Genomic DNA, 17,371 nt, shown 5'->3' on the forward strand with positions numbered 1-17,371 from the left:
AGCTGAATGGATGCCCAATAATATGGTTATGTTTTTCCTAAGTGCAGAAAGGATGGTAAAGGCTGATGGAAATAAATTAAAATAAAAAATTAAAAAGGAAAATATGATTGCAGTGGGATCAGATACCATAAGACAAATAGGGCTGAATCATCATCATGACTACACTTTATATTTTTTTAGGTCAGCTAAAGGTTTGCCTTTTATCTTTCACACATTTTCAAAGCTTGTTTTTATTTTGCTTAATCATTTTAACAAATTTACTTAAGAACACAGCTGAAAAATTTTGGTCACTTACAACACAGTACATTTGCAAAAGAAACAAAAATTATTTTGCAAAAACTGAAAGTTACTTGTGTGTAATTTTTTTTTTCTGTTACAAATAAATGCTTTAGGCATTGCACAGATACTGTTTCCATGTCTGACAGATCAAATGCAACATCACATTTGAAGTTTTTTATAAAGGCAGCCATGTAACAAACAATTTCCAGACCCAAAAATCAGTCTGAATGAATGCAGTAAAAGCAACTTTGATGGGCCAATTTTCTTTCTTTAAATGAAACAAGCCATTAATGGCTTTTCCAGTTTACACAAACTACAAATGAGGTTTCTCTACAAAAACTTGGTAATGTTCCTTTCTAAATATTGAGAAAGCAAAATCATCTGCAATGTCAGTTGGGGTGTAATACCAACTGCTAGTGTCAGAGACCTGTTGCAGTTGCAGGCATGAGTGGGAGTAGTAAAATGGAGCAACTTATTATAAACACTTTTAACAGTGCTCTAGGGTAGAGCTGTTATGGTCCTATTATGTTTTGGAAGAGCTGGAATATAATTTGAATCCATAAAATCATCCCACACCTATCAATCAGCCTGGACCAAACACCTCATGAGTAGGTGCATCTTTGCTGGAACACATCTGGAACACATCTGCAGCTGCCACAGTGCCTGGGGTTAAAGGGGACACGAGCAGCACTGGGGCAAAAGGGACATGAGCAGCCCTGGAGTAAAGGGACATGAGCAGCCCTGGAGTAAAGGGACATGAGCAGCCCTGGGGTTAAAGGGGACATGAGCAGCCCTGGGGTAAAGGGACATGAGCAGCCCTGGAGTATAGGGACATGAGCAGCCCTGGAGTAAAGGGACATGAGCAGCCCTGGGGCAAAAGGGACATGAACAGCCCTGGGGTAAAGGGACATGAGCAGCCCTGGAGTATAGGGACATGAGCAGCCCTGGGGCAAAAGGGACATGAACAGCCCTGGGGTTAAAGGGGACATGAGCAGCCCTGGAGTATAGGGACATGAGCAGCCCTGGAGTAAAGGGACATGAGCAGCCCTGGGGCAAAAGGGACATGAGCAGCCCTGGGGTTAAAGGGGACATGAGCAGCCCTGGGGTTAAAGGGACATGAGCAGCCCTGGGGCAAAAGGGACATGAGCAGCCCTGGAGTAAAGGGACATGAGCAGCCCTGGGGTAAAGGGACATGAGCAGCCCTGGGGTAAAGGGACATGAGCAGCCCTGGGGTTAAAGGGGACATGAGCAGCCCTGGGGTAAAGGGGACATGAGCAGCCCTGGGGTAAAGGGGACATGAGCAGCCCTGGGGTAAAGAGACATGAGCAGCCCTGGGGCAAAAGGGACATGAGCAGCCCTGGAGTAAAGGGACATGAGCAGCCCTGGGGTAAAGGGACATGAGCAGCCCTGGGGTAAAGGGGACATGAGCAGCCCTGGGGTTAAAGGGGACATGAGCAGCCCTGGGGTAAAGGGGACATGAGCAGCCCTGGGGCAAAAGGGACATGAGCAGCCCTGGGGTTAAAGGGGACATGAGCAGCCCTGGGGCAAAAGGGACATGAGCAGCCCTGGGGTTAAAGGGGACATGAGCAGCCCTGGGGTAAAGGGGACATGAGCAGCCCTGGAGTAAAAGGGACATGAGCAGCCCTGGGGTAAAGGGGACATGAGCAGCCCTGGGGTAAAGGGGACATGAGCAGCCCTGGCACAGGAGCAAACCCCAGGCCAGGGACCAAGAGCTCCCGAGGCCTGAGCCCTGCACTGCCAAGATGGCTCTGGCTGCAGCATCTCCCTGGGGATTCCCCAGTCCTGGTGGGGATTCCCCAAATCCAGCCCTGCTCAAGAGTAACAACTCATAGAACTTTTACATCACAAGCCAGGCAAAGGATTACCCTGCAGAGGAACCATTAATGAATACCTACCAATGGACACATCACTTTACTGGCTTCTCTGAAGGGAAGAATTCTGTTTGGAGATATCCATCAACACTTAAATGCTGTGATTTAAAAAATAACAGAAAAATATTCAGATCATCAGAACTGAACACAGCAATGGATTCACTTCTAAAAGAAAGAAAGAAAGAAAGAAACAAACACATTTGCTGATTACAGAGTACAATTAAATGGATTTACATATACATATATATATAGGAAGGGTTTCACACCTCCAGGCCATGCAGCCCCAGCTCTGCTCTGGGGTGGAGATGAAGCCCAGCCACAGCCCTGCCAATCAACGGCAGCACTGCATGGACAGATGGACAGACAGACAGATGAACAGACAGATGGATGGATGGATGGACTGCTGCTGCCTGAGGCAGCTCCACACTGCTGCATCCTGCAGCCACCTGCCCCAGGCTCTGCAGCTGAGCTATAGAGGGGAAGAGGCTGACATGACGAATGTACTTTAGACCTTGCTTCTCTCTCCTTTATGGAGTTCCTCACATTTGGAATCCAACAAACGAGTTAAGCACACCATGGAGAGCTGTCCAGTAATAAACTGGGATTTAAATTCAAATCTCACTTACCCAAGATATTCTCAAAGGGCACAGATGACCCACGTCATCTCATACCTCTGAAAGCTCACTAATGGCAGCTGCATTTTTACCGAGGTAGACTTCCAATACAGCTCACTCTCAAGAGAGGGTGGTCAATTATCCAAATGCAGCAGATGCCAGGTAAGCTATAGAACTGAGCTGTGTTACTAATTCTCCTAAGTCATCCCCATTCCTCGGCCTTCTGAGCACGCCCCTGGCACGGCAGGGAGAGGTGCACAGCCTCACTGTGGAACTTCATGGCATAGAAAGCAATCACCTTTTCAGATTTCATGGCAAGGAGAGTAAATTGACAGCCAAACCCTCCAAGCAAAATGTAAGCCAGCAGCAAAGGCTGCTGATACATCCAGGATACATCTTAATTCAGAAACTTGAAGCATTGAGTCCATATTCATTGACCAGGAAAGACTGGAAACTACAGTCAAATTTTATAAAAGCCAGGGTCAACAGAAAGGCTTTGGCAATTTATTGCTTCTTTTATAAATCAAATAAGATGGAATAAATTGGTTTTAAGCAGAGTATTATTTTTAAGTGTTTCTAACCATAAGCTTCAAGGAATCTGGCTAAGGCATGAACTTAACCTGAGCAGTCAGCTCAAGCTCAAAGGAATTCAAGCTGCAAAAAACAATACTGAGGTTTAAGTCCCTGTAAGTGGGCAATAACTGATCTTATAAAATTACTGCCTCATGAGAAATGCATTCTCTTCTTGTGATTAGGAAACTTCAGTCTCTGCAGCAGATTGGCTCTTTCAAGTTTGTACTTAAACCTTAATAGTTAAAACACACAATCAAAAATTTAGTTCTTCAAAATCAGAATAATATTGAAGAAGCCATCTTACTGCTGTTCATGGTTTTATTTGGTTAAGAAATATGATTTGAATTTGGACAAATATGTAACACTGTCAGTTTGGTGAAAAGATTGTCCTGCTTGTCCCAGTAATCCACAATTGGAGCAGCACAGGATCAGCCAGCCCAGTAGCCAGCTCAACTGCAAGTTTTAAATGAGCATGAGATGAACCCATCCATGGCAGGTAATTTTTCTGTGAGCTCAGTGTCTGTGTCTGTACACTCAGGTATTTTCTATAGACAGCTTCATGCACTCACCCACAGACATCAGGTGTGATTGAGCTGACTGCAGCTCTGACTAAACCTAATGATTTCATTCTTCCGACCCATTTTCTTATTGCAACCTCTTTCTTTTAGAGAGAACAGAAATCCTTAAACCCAAGCATCAGCTGGGAGGAGCACAGGAAAAGACTGCTCTGGGTTCCCACCTAGCGAAGAAACACTAAGTGAAAAAACAAAAAGGTGGATATTTCCCTGAACTCATAACTGAATTTTCATGGATGTATCTGACTCCAGGCTAAGAACCTTAGACTGCATTCTGGTATTAGTATGGAAAAAACAGATTAAACACTCAACATCTTACCCAGGCAGCCTGGAAGTAGACTAAAATACCTAAGGAGAATCACCACTGTTGGGGAAAACCAGGTTTTGCCTGTCTACCTGTGGGTACTCAGGGTTTGCCAAGGCCACACCTGCTCATTCAGACCTGACCCACAAACTACAGAGCCCACATGTTCTGAATACAAAAGACAAATAAACTTTCCCAAGCTGTGGTACTGCAATTGTCATTGACAGCTTGACATATCAATATTTCAGGAAGAATAAATGACTTTCATATCCAGGGGGTTGGTTTTCTTGGTTTGGTTATTTGTGTGTTGTTTTTTTGTTTTGTTTTTATTGTTCATTACTGGATACTTGGGAAGATGCTACACTTAACACCTGAAGCTGCTTAAAATATTTGGAAATATTTTAATGAAGTCTTTTGAGAGATCACCTAACACAACTTAAAAACAAATTTTACTATTATTATAAATATTTTCTCTTCATCCCTTGCCAGAGGAAAACTATAAATCTTGTCTCAGCTGAATGAACACCATTTATCATATTCATTTTCTTGTCAATACAATTATGAAAAGCCTTTGGCCTTTTTCCAAGGAGCCTGATTTGCTGGAGAAACTCAATTAGTATAAGCAAAGCTGCTACAGAGCAGCCCTGTTTGGCAGCCCAGCACAGCCCTGGTGTACCTGCAATGCTCCTCTGAGCCAGGAGCCCGACAACTCCATCCTGGTGCTAAAATACAACTGTGCCCTGCCTTCCCTCTCTCTTCCCTGGACCAAAAGGACTTCCAAGAAATTATTTCTGCTCATTTTTGCCATCTACTGGACAAAGCTTAAATCCTAAACACTGTGATCAGGTGAGAGATTACTCAGCGTCATTTGTTTTCTTACAGACAGGCCTTAGACCCAAAGTATTTCCTACAATCACTTGAAAAGTTTATCAAGACATTCTTCTAACAATGATTTATAAGCGACTTTTTCTGGTAGTATTCAATACAGAATAAACATCACCTTAAGATATATTAAAAGCTTAGTCTTTTATCTCTTGCCTCTTTGTATGGTTTATTAATTGAACAAATGTAAGTAAACAGACATTATTTTTTATAATATTCTGTGTTTTCCATTTTCAATATTGAAATACTGGGGCTTCAAACATAATAGAATTTAAAACAATTTTTCTTTGCTATTAAGCCCATTTTCTGATGATGTATTTGAAACTAAAAAAGAAACATGCTAATATCAAAGGATATTTAAACTTGATACAATAAAATTGGTACCTGACCCTCCCTTCTTTTTCCATTTACCTTTTTGTTTTAACTACAGCAAATAAGAGTTGTGATCATAGCAGCTCATTGTGCTGTAATGCTTGGGATCAATACCTGGGTGCAGCTGGACTTGTCTGAATGAGGAGAAATCCACTGAACAGAAGCATGCACTTCTCCTTGGCAGCTAAAGGGGATGAAGAAAAACATTTTGAACCTGTGCAAGGGAAAAGAAACTGGGAAGGCCTGAGCCTTGAATTCCACACAAAGGTACATGTCCACATATTTTTACTGAGAATATGGAATACTGAAATCCAAAAGTTGGATTCTGTTTTTATTTATTTGAAATGAAATTAATCCATGAAGTGGAAGGACCAAATTATTTTTTAAATATCAAGAAAGGGTCCTGAGGACTGTATGTCCTGAAGCCTTCCATAGAAAGCCATCTCCATGGATGCATCTCTTTCTTTCCAGAGGAGCAGAGGTAAGATGCTGTTACTCCTACCACAGCTGGAGGTTTGCAGGTCTGCACAGGAGCATGACACTTGTGGTACACAAGGCAAAACAAAGTCAAACCAATCTGGAATGGAAGCAGCACTGATCAACTTTTACACATGTTCCTGATTTTATGAAGTTTTAGGGTAACACAAGCACAAATAGCACTAACAAAGTTAAATGTACCCAGTGGTGCCCACTAGAAAATGAGATGCTAATTCACAGTTGGCCTCAGGAGTTGGGTGGCTTGTTGTTTTTGTTGTTGTGGGTATTTTTCCCCCTCCAGTCTTCTAAAACTGAAAATAAGGGATGCCTTCCACTGGTTTTAGGAGAAATAAAGCTTACACTGCTTTCTGTTTTGAATTTACTTTCTTACTACTGAGCCTCCACAGACAAAATCCCTGCAGGCTTGTAAGGGTCTTAAACAGGGATTTTCTGAGTGGTCATCAGGATCCTACTCCCCAGCATCCGGCCATGGCAGGGGCTCAGATCATCAGGGGCTCCTGTACAGCCTGGCAGTCCTGAAAGGATAATTCCCTACTTGTGATTTAATATTGATGCATTTTTCTTTCTTAACCAAGAAGATTATGAGTGAAAAGTAGAGCTTCACAATTGACTTAAAATAAAAATATTTTTTAAAGCTTCGTTTCTTGTAGATAATGTACTTGTTCTTAAATGTTATTTTTTTTCCATAAAACAAATACATAATTAATTTTCATCGTTTTGTAAGATCTAAATTATAAATCAAGTATTTTCATAATACCTCACTACCTTTTTCAGCAGTTTATTTCCAACATGACTGTGTGCCTGAGAAAGAGCTACAGCTACTGTATTTATAACAATACAAAGCATTTCTCTGTAGGGTTAAGAAAATACCCTGGGGCAATATTGTATGTGCTAGTTTTAAAAATGCACACAATATTTAAAGTAATCAGAGTTCATTATCATTACTTATTGAAGAAAACTACAATGTAAAGGTTTTGATTTTGTTTGCAAAAGTCCATTTTCTTTTGGATCAAGACAACTGCAGGTGTTGGGATATTAATAGACTTGACATAAATAGAAAGTAACTGACTAAATTAAAGACATGATTCATACCAGAGAAAGAAATCTCCCCAGATAGCACTTGTATGGTATTTTTAAGCACTTTTGATGTTAAACCAAACGTAGGTACATTGTGTTTGGAATGAAAGACACAGGTTTGGAGTTTTTTTTTTCCTATGACAACATTAGGGATGTACAAAGGGAAGTGTTGGTGAAGATGAAACAGGAAAGCCTTATAAATATGATTGCTTGGCAAAAGATTTTGAGAATATAGAAATTATAAGCGAGATTGACATGAAAGCAAGCTTTGAGATACCTTAGCTACTGAACAACCGGAAAACAATGGTGTGGCCAGACTGAAGGTGATCCCCTTTTGATGAAACAACACCCTCTGCTTGCAGACAGCTCCAAGGGACAGAGCAGACCCTGCTAGCTCAGCAGAAGGGGTCCAAAGAGGAGTTTTTAGGGTTTAAAATGTAACATAGTATGGTAATAGAATGATTCTTGTAGATTGTATGTAAATGCTATAGGACTTGTATCTTGTACTAGATTGGTTAGTGAGAAATAGAATATTCAACACAGAAGAAGATTTATTGTATTGCAACGGGAACATTGCCCTCTTATCCTCCTTTACTCTCTCTCATCCTCGTTACCACTCTCTTCACTTCTCTGGGGCCTGCTCCGAGCTGTGGCTGGCAGCTCCCAGCAGGGCCCTGCCCCCAGGCCCTTTGCAATAAACCCCCAGTTCCAGGACCTGGTTCAGAGATCTCCTGTCTTCATCCGTCCTGACCGTTCTACCCCCATCGTTCCTACAGGGAAGGAAGTGGATGTGTTCTAGGCTGGCGGTGTGAGGGCGAGGAAACCGCCCTGCTGCGCTGTGCTGTGCTCTGTTCCGCCCTGCCCAGCCCGGCCCGGCCTTGCCCTGCCCTGCCCAGCCCGGCCCGGCCCAGCCCGGCCCGGCCCAGCCCAGCCCGGCCCTGCCCAGCCCAGCCCAGCCCGGCCCGGCCTTACCTTGCCCAGCCCTGCCCTGCCCTGCCTTGCCTTGCCCTGCCCAGCCCAGCCCGGCCCGGCCTTACCTTGCCCAGCCCTGCCCTGCCCTGCCCTGCCTTGCCCGCTCTGTGTGGGGCTCCAGCGCCGATCCCGCCCCGCGGGGCCGCTCCGGGCGGGGCCGCTCCGTGCCCAGCGCCGCTGCCAGCGGGAGCAGACTCCCTAATTGATTTTCACGTTAGCGCTGAGCAGATGGAGCAATAATCAGCCAATAATGGGCACATATCTGATTTTGATTCATTAGCTTAAATGTCTTGCTCCAATCTGCTTTTTTTTTTTTCTTCAGAAAACACACAAAGGTCCTCGGATAAAAAAAGATTTCCACAAGTTTTCTAGTGCTGACATTAGGAAAATGCTCAGGAAATGCCTTGGATTATTCAATATGCTCTCACAATGAATAATGCAAATTAAAACATTATATATGAATACTATGTATTAACGTTTAAAAGTGCTTCCTGTATTAATATATTTAAAGGGATAATAACAATAAAATGTTAATTTAAGTTTGTAATATTTTGAATGGTGTAAGACTAACTGATACTCATAACAAGCTCCAATTAAGGCTGCATTGAGATTCCCATTGTACTGTTATTTTAACAGATCTTTTGTTGTTTTCTTGGGGTTTTTTTAAGTAATTTTCCAAGAAAGTTTTCTTCAAAAATGATTTCTCACTTTAGAGGAAACGATGCAAATCTGCCTGTGTTAACATTAGTTCTGAGATGCACTTTTTGCCCTTTGATGACTGAAGTGTGGCTGCAGAATCCTACCTGCTCCCCTGCAGACCATGCTGTATGAAGACAATTAGCCCCTACCAAGGGGATGTTTTCAGGATAATTAATAGACATCAATAAGAAACACCAATGAATGAAAAATATTTTAACAACATAAATAAACTTTTTGATTTACTCACACATAAGTATTCTTCTCTAAATTGCAGGTGGGATTGTACTTTTCTTTTTACAAAAAAAAGTCACCATTCTACAGAGTCTGGGGAAAAAAACAATCACAGAACCATGGCAAAAAGTAAGGAGTTCCCTTTTTAAACCCAGAGTTTTCAGTAATGTACTGCTTGGTACTACCACTGCAATATTTATAGTGTTGACAAATACCAGAGTTACATATTCATTTTACTTGATCACATAAAGAACAAATTATGTCTGATGCCTTGTAAACTGCTCCCTGTGAGCTCAGACCAGGCCTAATTTCTACTTTTTATATACAGACTCATCAGCCTGGCTGACCTGGGTGGCATAGACATAGATTTATCCCAGGACAAATGGAGTTCTTTACCAAAGACTACTGAGGTTGCTGGGAGTATTTTAATATTTGCATTTCCTTTCTGTTGTGCATTGAAATGGCCTGAACTCACAAAGATGCTCAGAGGTCTCCACTCTCATTAACTTTAATGGGACTCTGAAATCACTAGAGAGGAAGTGTTCAATACTGAGAAGATGCAATATAAAATTGTAACTTTATAGTCATCTGTATTTTCATACTTGGTGTGCTGCTTTGTCTGCACAGAAAATCACTGTTCAGCAGACAAGGTGGCCAAAACATCAAGAATTAAAAGAACTTGGCAGCAATTATTTATACATCTCTCTAAAGGCAGCCAGGGATGCAGCAACAGATACAAGGAGTGGAAATAGTCCACTCTGATTTTGGTTCCCTTGCCCATGCCAGCCACAAAAGAAGGAGATAACAAGCTGCACCAACCAAGTCTGGGGCAAGGGAGAAGGGGAGCCATCACAGCCCCTGGAAAGACAAGAACTCATCTTTGTTCAGGCACTGCTGGGGACAAAGAGCTCCCTTCGTGTGGCTTTGTGGGATGGGGCTAGAAAAGGACAGCCCAACCCACAGGCCACCACCAGGTTTATTCTGTCTCCACAAAAAATAGTTTAAGAAAATGCTCTTTTGCAAATCTATTTAAGAAACAGTTTGGCTGTGAGACTTTAAAAACTATTAATTAAAGTAGATGCCCAACTTTCTTTGAACTGCAGCCCCAGGTTTCTGGGAACCTACACAAACACTTGGCAGCTTCAGACACCTCAAATTCCAGTGAAAGAACAATGACTACTACATAAACAACATTTTTTGTTTTCTGTTATTAAAATTGAGATATTGTTATCAAAAAGCCCATAACCACACTTCTTAATAAATGACCTCAATCAGCAAGATCTAAGATTTAGATTTAATATCCTTGTTCTGTAAAATCCCAGCAAAGCAGTGATTCAGATAGGATCCATCAGAACACAGCTGTGTAAGATCACACTGCCACAGCCAGCACCAGATGAACAGCCCACAGAACAGCCTCCAGAATCCCAAGATGAATCCTGATCCATTTAAGTCATTGGTACAAAATACCCTTAACCTCTAATAGGAGCAAAAATCACCCTAGATTCCATGTGTGCTTACCTCACATTCAGTAAGAACCTATCCCGCAATCTCCTAAAATCCCAAGAGGATCTAGTTTTAGTCCACTGTAAGTAATCAAATAGCACTTATGTGCATAAAATGTATTAATGACAAACAAGATTACATATTTTTACATCTGCTTTTTGTGTGCCATCCCGTGGGATCCCGAGTGCCCTGCAAACTTCACAGTGATGGCAGGAATTGCTGAGGCTGCTGCTCCTTTCCCAGCTGCATCCCAGCCCTTCCTGGGGCAATGGGACAGCAAATGGCATCACCAGCAGTGGCCAAAGAGCGAGAGGAGGAGTAAAGAACAGCAAATACAGGAAACCCAGCAAAAAGAGCTTGTCAGCATTCTGGGGGTTTACACAGTCGTCTTCTCGATAATGTGGCAATTTTGTGCAGATTTCAGTTTCAGAATATCCTTCCCTGAATGTCACTGACAGGTTTCCTTAAGATTTAATTATAACAAAGCATTTTTAAAAATAAATTCAGGTACTTGGTTTCAGAGTCCTGAAGCCCATTTTTCAATGAATTTTTTTCAAGGGAAAGGAGCTGGAGATGTAAATATTCCCAGAAAAGCCCCTCTGACTTGCCAACATGTGCCAAGTGTCTGACTGAGGCCATCTAAAACACATGAGTATGCTCACACCCACCACCCCCAAAACAGGGCTGGTAATGGAAAGTCTGACAGACCCTTAACTATAGTGGCACTACTGGGTGCAGCTATAATATTACCCTCATAATTCTACTATATAATAACAACAAAGGAAAAAAAAGGTGAAGGGTCATTGTGCTTTGTCTTTAGAATTAAGATGGCTGTCTTCATCCTTACAGCATACTCTTAATTCTGGAGACACATCTTAATAACCTCTAAATAGTTCCAACAAAAGAGCCGTGTCAGAGGAATGAGCAGGCCCCAAGGTGTTTCAACTGGAGTGTTTTCATCTGCCTTTATTGCTCTATCCCTCTCCAGAATTAAGGCAATAACCTGTGATAAATTATTCAGGAACTGCTACAGGGATCAAAGCAAAATCATTCTGTTAAAGTGCTGTTTGCAACATTTGGCACTTAGTGTGAAAACTTTTAATGTGTGCAAGCTGAAAATCAACGATTTTAAATAATTTAACAGCATGGAGTTTCTACAAACCAGCTAAAGATAGCATGTTGCTATTTAACTGCCTTTTCTTCAGATCCCTTTTCCATGCATTTGTAGCAAATCTGAGGATGTCACAACTATAAACAAAGTACTACTGAGATTCTAACTGCCCAGGCAATAGATTCCTTACCCACATTGTCCGAAGAAATCTTGACATTCTTAGGAGAAAATTAGGCACTGTTTTAATACTGGAAATTTTTCCTAGTAGTATAAAAACATGAAGAAGAAAGTAGCAAAACAAAACAAAACAAAAAAAAACGAAAAAGAAAAAAGGAAAGCAACATGCATAATGACTTCTTCAATTACATTTGATATCCCTGAAAAAGAAACCTAACCATATGCTTAGTATGCAGATATAATGATTACAAATGTATTTTAAAAAGAAAGATCTCTCTTGTTAGAACTGTTTTTCAGTGGTGTATTTCAGAAATATTAAAAACCTAAAAAAACCCCTAGCCAGTTAGAAAGTCCTAGTAAAACCCACAAATTAAATGAATTTGGCAGTCCTGGACCATTTTCATAGTGATATTTTAACAGTGTCATCTCCCTGTGGATTGCAATACCAAGCATTTTATTGAAGAACTGAACTGTTTCTGTTTTCAGTACTCGCAAAATGAAGTACCTGAAAGCACTTTTGCATGTATTATTTATTTATTATGATAGAAAAAAATAGCTTTAACCTAATAAATTGTGTTTAAGATAATTTAGAGCAAAAGTTTTGTTTATGATAAAGCATTTAGTTCTTTATCAGTAGCTTAAAGCACCAAGTTTTCTTTATACAAATTAGACAGATGGTGCTTACAGTAGAATTTACTAAAGGTCTGTCACAACAAATGCAGCCAAGCTGCATATTTAATCACTGCAGAACCTTGTCTACCTGCAGCTGCCAACTGCTAATCCAATTTCCCTGATAAATGTGGCAAGAGACACGATCAGCAATAAAGAGCATCTAACTCCATTTTCCTGCAGGGCGTCTTTTGATGAACATTTAGGACGGAAGCAGGAGTGCACTGTGTGGCCCTGGCTGGTGGCAGCTGCATGCATTGTGGAGACACAGTTCTCAGGTTACTCACTTAATTCTGCCACTATCATTATGTTGCTATTGATCTCAGTAGCTCTTGTCTACACAGCATTACTCTAGATGAAGCTGAATCAGGCAGTTATCATGCATCAAACTTGCTCAAAAGCCTGGAGATTTCCCCTTAATTACTTGTGATTTTATTTGCAAATACCGTTAAAGTGTAATCAAGCAGTCACTTTCCAGGGTCGTTAAGAACTTGCTAGTTTAGGAATATATCACTGGCACTCCATTAAAATTTCTCTACTAAGACAGTTTCAAGCAATCCAGACAGGACAATGGCAAAATTATTTTAATAAATTGAATCCTCACATAAGAGGAATCCAGTTTCTTACAGAAATTGTTATGTCACCAAATGACCTCCTTGTTCTAATTTTTAGGGTTTATAACTTGAACACAGGAGAGGTGAATCCAGGACAGGTGAACTGAGTCTATTTTATACATGGAAAGGGATTACAATTAAATACATAAAGCAACAACAAAGAGGAAACCAGAATTAAGTAACTGTTGAAATAACCTTTAGTATGATTTAAAAAAATATTGTCCTAATTCAAGCAATGACTATGAACTGCACATCTTCTGGTACTGTCAGCCACATACTGCAGCCAATTATTTACCAAATACTTCCAGCACAACTGTTTATTTCCTTGTGAAAACAGCAGATAAATATTATGAAGCAGTATTTCAGTTGCCACCATATTTTAAAATAGCAAATTAAAAATTACTGTTAGGATTTCTTCAAAATGACCCTGTTTAGCTGAAGTGAGCACTCCAGTGTGCAGTTAACTATTGATTCAGTGATGGCAGAAGAAGATCTCTTTAATGCAAGAGTGCTCCAATATATTATCATTCCTGATGATGCACCTTGTATCCAGTAAGTCTTTTTCTTCCCTAAAATATACTGTTGTTTTGACACAAACAGCTTGCTACACTTAAGGATTTTACTAATAAAACATAATGTTGTGTTAGATATTATGACTGTTGCCACAGCTGAACTGCCTTGTCAAATCAATCCTAATATGGCTCCCACAGGCACATAAAAACCTTATTTAGCTATCAGTTATCCTAATCACTTTGTTCAGTTTAAGGGTGCAATACTTCAAGACCCGTTCCAATTTATACATATATGCCCAGCCATTTAATAAAGTCTTGATTTATATAATAAATTCTTGTTTGGGAAAAAAATACTTTAAACCAGCAGTGTTTTATCAAGTGTGTTATATGTCTCCTCATACCCCCAAATAAATATGTTAATATACACAAAGAGGATACTTGCATGGAAAAGGGGAATATGGAACAGATAAGCTATCGCTGAAGAAAAATCTGTCTCTTTGATTATAAATGAGCCTTAAATGGGGTCCCCTGATTTGCAAAACACGGGAGAAATCCCGATGCCTTTGAAAATCTTTGTACAAAGTTTATCTAGGATAGTATTCACAGCCTTTGTACCTCTGATGTCTGAATTCCTAATAAAACAGATGTATTCAGGAATAGACAGCCACACGCAGATGCTCAGGTGTGCAGAGGTGCCAAGCTGCTGCTGAATGCTTGCCCCACTCTCAGCTCTTCACACACATTGTTTCTTCCCCTGTAATAGAAATAAACCTGCCTTTGTTTCTTCTTGTTCAAAACTACTGTTGAGTATCTGAGTGATATTCAAACCTTAAATCAAACTGTGAGGAGGAGCAGGAAATTCTCAAACTCATCCTCATCTTCACCTACAGGAAAAGAAACCAGAACAAACCAGCAAAGGCCTCATCTTTGCACGTGTTCAGAAGGGTCAGGCTCTGAGGCTTTCACGGAGAAATCTCATATTGTGGGAACTTCACGGAACCTACAGGAACAAAAACCTGAGCTAGGACACATTTTTACTGAGCTACAGGGACCACAAATCATTGATTTCAAACGACTTGTATCTAAGACTGGTTCATGTCCACATTTCACACCTTCCTCCTTTTGATATTTCCTCTGTTAACCTGCAGCATTTGTTCACTGACCTACAAGAATATTCACATAAGAAAATCCAGATTCAACAGTTAGAAAATGGTAAATTTAAAACTACAATATTAAAATAGATGCTTTCACATGTGTAGTTTATGATATTTAAATGGTAATCTTTTCCCTTCATATACTGTTTTTCCTGCCTCTACCTATTTGGGATAAAGAATGAAGCTGCCCTGGAAATGAACCTGGGCTGTATTGGGATTATGTGTAACATTGCCTCACTTGTTCCAGAATATGTGAGTTTAGGAGACACAAGATGCTGTGAGAAGGGAAAGAGATCAACAGCTGAAAGGTATCCTGGAAGATTTTGTTTTGTTGTGATCCCAAACAAGTTAACTGGGGACAACTCTTTAGAAATGGCAATCTGCACAAGGATCAGCCCTCACCTACTCATCTTTAGGCTCTAATGAGGCTAGCAGGCTTCTCCCACGTTCATTCCCCTTGAGACTAATTCAGAGTAGGAATTTAATTTATGTTCTTTAAAGGGCTCTTGGCTATAGGGCTTCTCTCTCTTCTCTCTTCATGGGCAAACTCTGGGAAGCCAAGTGACAAATGGAATTAGGAGGAGTCTTTTGTGTGTTAAACTGGTTGTGCAGAGTTAGTGTGAGCTTTACAGCTCAGTTTCCACACTTCACACAGCCATCTGTAACACAGGCCTAATTCCAGCCCCTTACCTTTGGGGATGCTGCCCAGACCAGATCACTCACCCCAGTGCAACAGTACGAATGACAGAAAATGCCAGAAGAGCAGTCACAGGGACTGACAAATTCAGACAACATCCTGGAAAGAAAAAATCATAGTAAGTAGTAGCTTTTCTTGAAGCTAGGATGACACATCTTCTGAACTGAAAAAATCAAATATCCTCTGAGAGAAGTAATTGTGATCCTGCAATTAAAACTGCTCTGTAACAATGCCAATATTTACAGTTGCACTGGCAATCCAAGCCCTGCCATTTCCTCAGTCCCAAATATCCAGCTTTGTAACCTGAACTGCTCTGCTCTAATACAGGCCTTTCCCGATTTTTCTTAAAGCAAAGGAAATACATTCAATAACTTACTGCTGCTCACTGGTCAGCTCAGTTACAGAGCCTTCAAAGTACAATCTGTGCTCAAGGACTTTCTTAACCTACTGAAGGGTCTGCCCAAATCTGTGAGCTGCATCCTCACCTGCATCAAACCCCAGAGTGAGAGGGGCTTTCTGCTGGATCCCAAAGGTGCTGCTGGTAGCAAAGGGTCTGATGGACTTTGGGTAAACCCAATCTGAATTTCATCTAGAAATACATACAATAGAGATATTCCTTAGGACATTAAAGACTGTAATCTGTCATTAATTAAAGCAATTATGTTTCATGGTATATATTCTAGTCACAAAAGAGACACATGAACCCAATTACTTTTATCTCACTTGTTTCAGTTACAAGAGATAAAAATACATCCCATCCATACTAAGCCATGTCAAACACTTCACCAAAGCTGAAACAGGGCCATGGAGGATCATCACTTTTGACTACAGCAAGGTCTTTGGCACTGTGTCCCAGAACATCCTGAACTCACAGACACTCCACAACTGCCCAGCACACTCACTGCTGCCACTGGGCTTTTCTGAGTGCTTTCACTGTGCCATCCCTGCACATCACTGACAAAAGACTTTGCTAACTTTTATAAGAATAAACAATCTTCCTTTTAATTTTAATTAGATTAAACTCATTTTGAAACAAGTAACATTGTAAGAATAGTTTTTATAGCTGCCAGGTATTGGAAAATCTCCTAATTTAGTTTTAAAGGTTGTTTCTCTGTCAATCTATAACATCCAACAGGGTTTTATTTTGCAAAGCTTCATAGTTGGCTCCCCCCCAGTTATAGGGCGGAGTCTTTAATAACATGAGGCTAACAAACACAGGGACTGAGAACACTTGAGAGACTAAAACTATGTCATCCCAAGTTACCATACACAATAATAATAAAACTGCAGCTATTTTGCTACAAAAACATAGAGTGGAAAAGTTAATTATCAGAGAGGACTAAACATGTATGAGAGAGCACTCGGCTTCACAAACATAAAGGAATGACTAACATATTCCATTATGTAAATGAATTCAAAGATATTTCACAACTGATCAGCTAGGAGGGACATAATGATTTATAATTCAAATAACTGAGCTTTGGAATCAAATTGGACTAATATATTTTGAAATATGCAAACCTGGGATAATTGTGAAAGTAATGGAAACCCTGATATCAACCCCAATCATTTGTTGCCTTTGCTGATACCTTCTTATGGTTTTTCTTCTTTTTTTTCCTGTAGTGAAGTTGCTGAAATTATGGTTTGCTTTTAATTCTACTTTATCCTTTAGAAAAAGATTATAATACACATAAAAAAAGAAAAATACCAACTTCTGAGACTGTGTAAGAGCTGATTGGTGTACAGGAAAGTATTGAAATGAAATAAATTATTATTTTAACCTTTCAGAAGAGCCACAATTTAATCTATTTCAAATACTGAAAATTGATCCACTGGATCTAGCATCTTAACAATACACTATTTCTTTCAAAGTAATGTATACTTAAAGCCTTTAAAAAAACCCCAAATATAATGTGAAAAGGCCAAAGTTTGCAATGCCAGGAAGTAGTTATAAACTACTTCATAT

The 17,371-nt window shown here is 40.4% G+C and overlaps 1 long non-coding RNA gene across 3 annotated transcripts in view; it reads right to left on the reverse strand.

The window, feature by feature from the left end:
• The window catches only part of LOC136563112 (uncharacterized), a 113,967-nt gene that overhangs the window by 35,605 nt on the left and 60,991 nt on the right, over nucleotides 1-17,371 (reverse strand). For all 3 annotated transcript variants that reach the window (XR_010784601.1, XR_010784602.1, XR_010784603.1), the window contains 6 exons: nucleotides 15,891-15,994; nucleotides 15,432-15,504; nucleotides 14,465-14,554; nucleotides 14,170-14,308; nucleotides 5,606-5,675; nucleotides 2,196-2,269 (listed from right to left, as the gene is read on the reverse strand). This is a non-coding gene — a long non-coding RNA (uncharacterized lncRNA). The remainder of the gene's footprint in view (nucleotides 1-2,195; nucleotides 2,270-5,605; nucleotides 5,676-14,169; nucleotides 14,309-14,464; nucleotides 14,555-15,431; nucleotides 15,505-15,890; nucleotides 15,995-17,371) is intronic.

This window comes from Molothrus aeneus, chromosome 15, assembly GCF_037042795.1.
Source record: "Molothrus aeneus isolate 106 chromosome 15, BPBGC_Maene_1.0, whole genome shotgun sequence".
NCBI lineage: Eukaryota > Metazoa > Chordata > Aves > Passeriformes > Icteridae > Molothrus > Molothrus aeneus.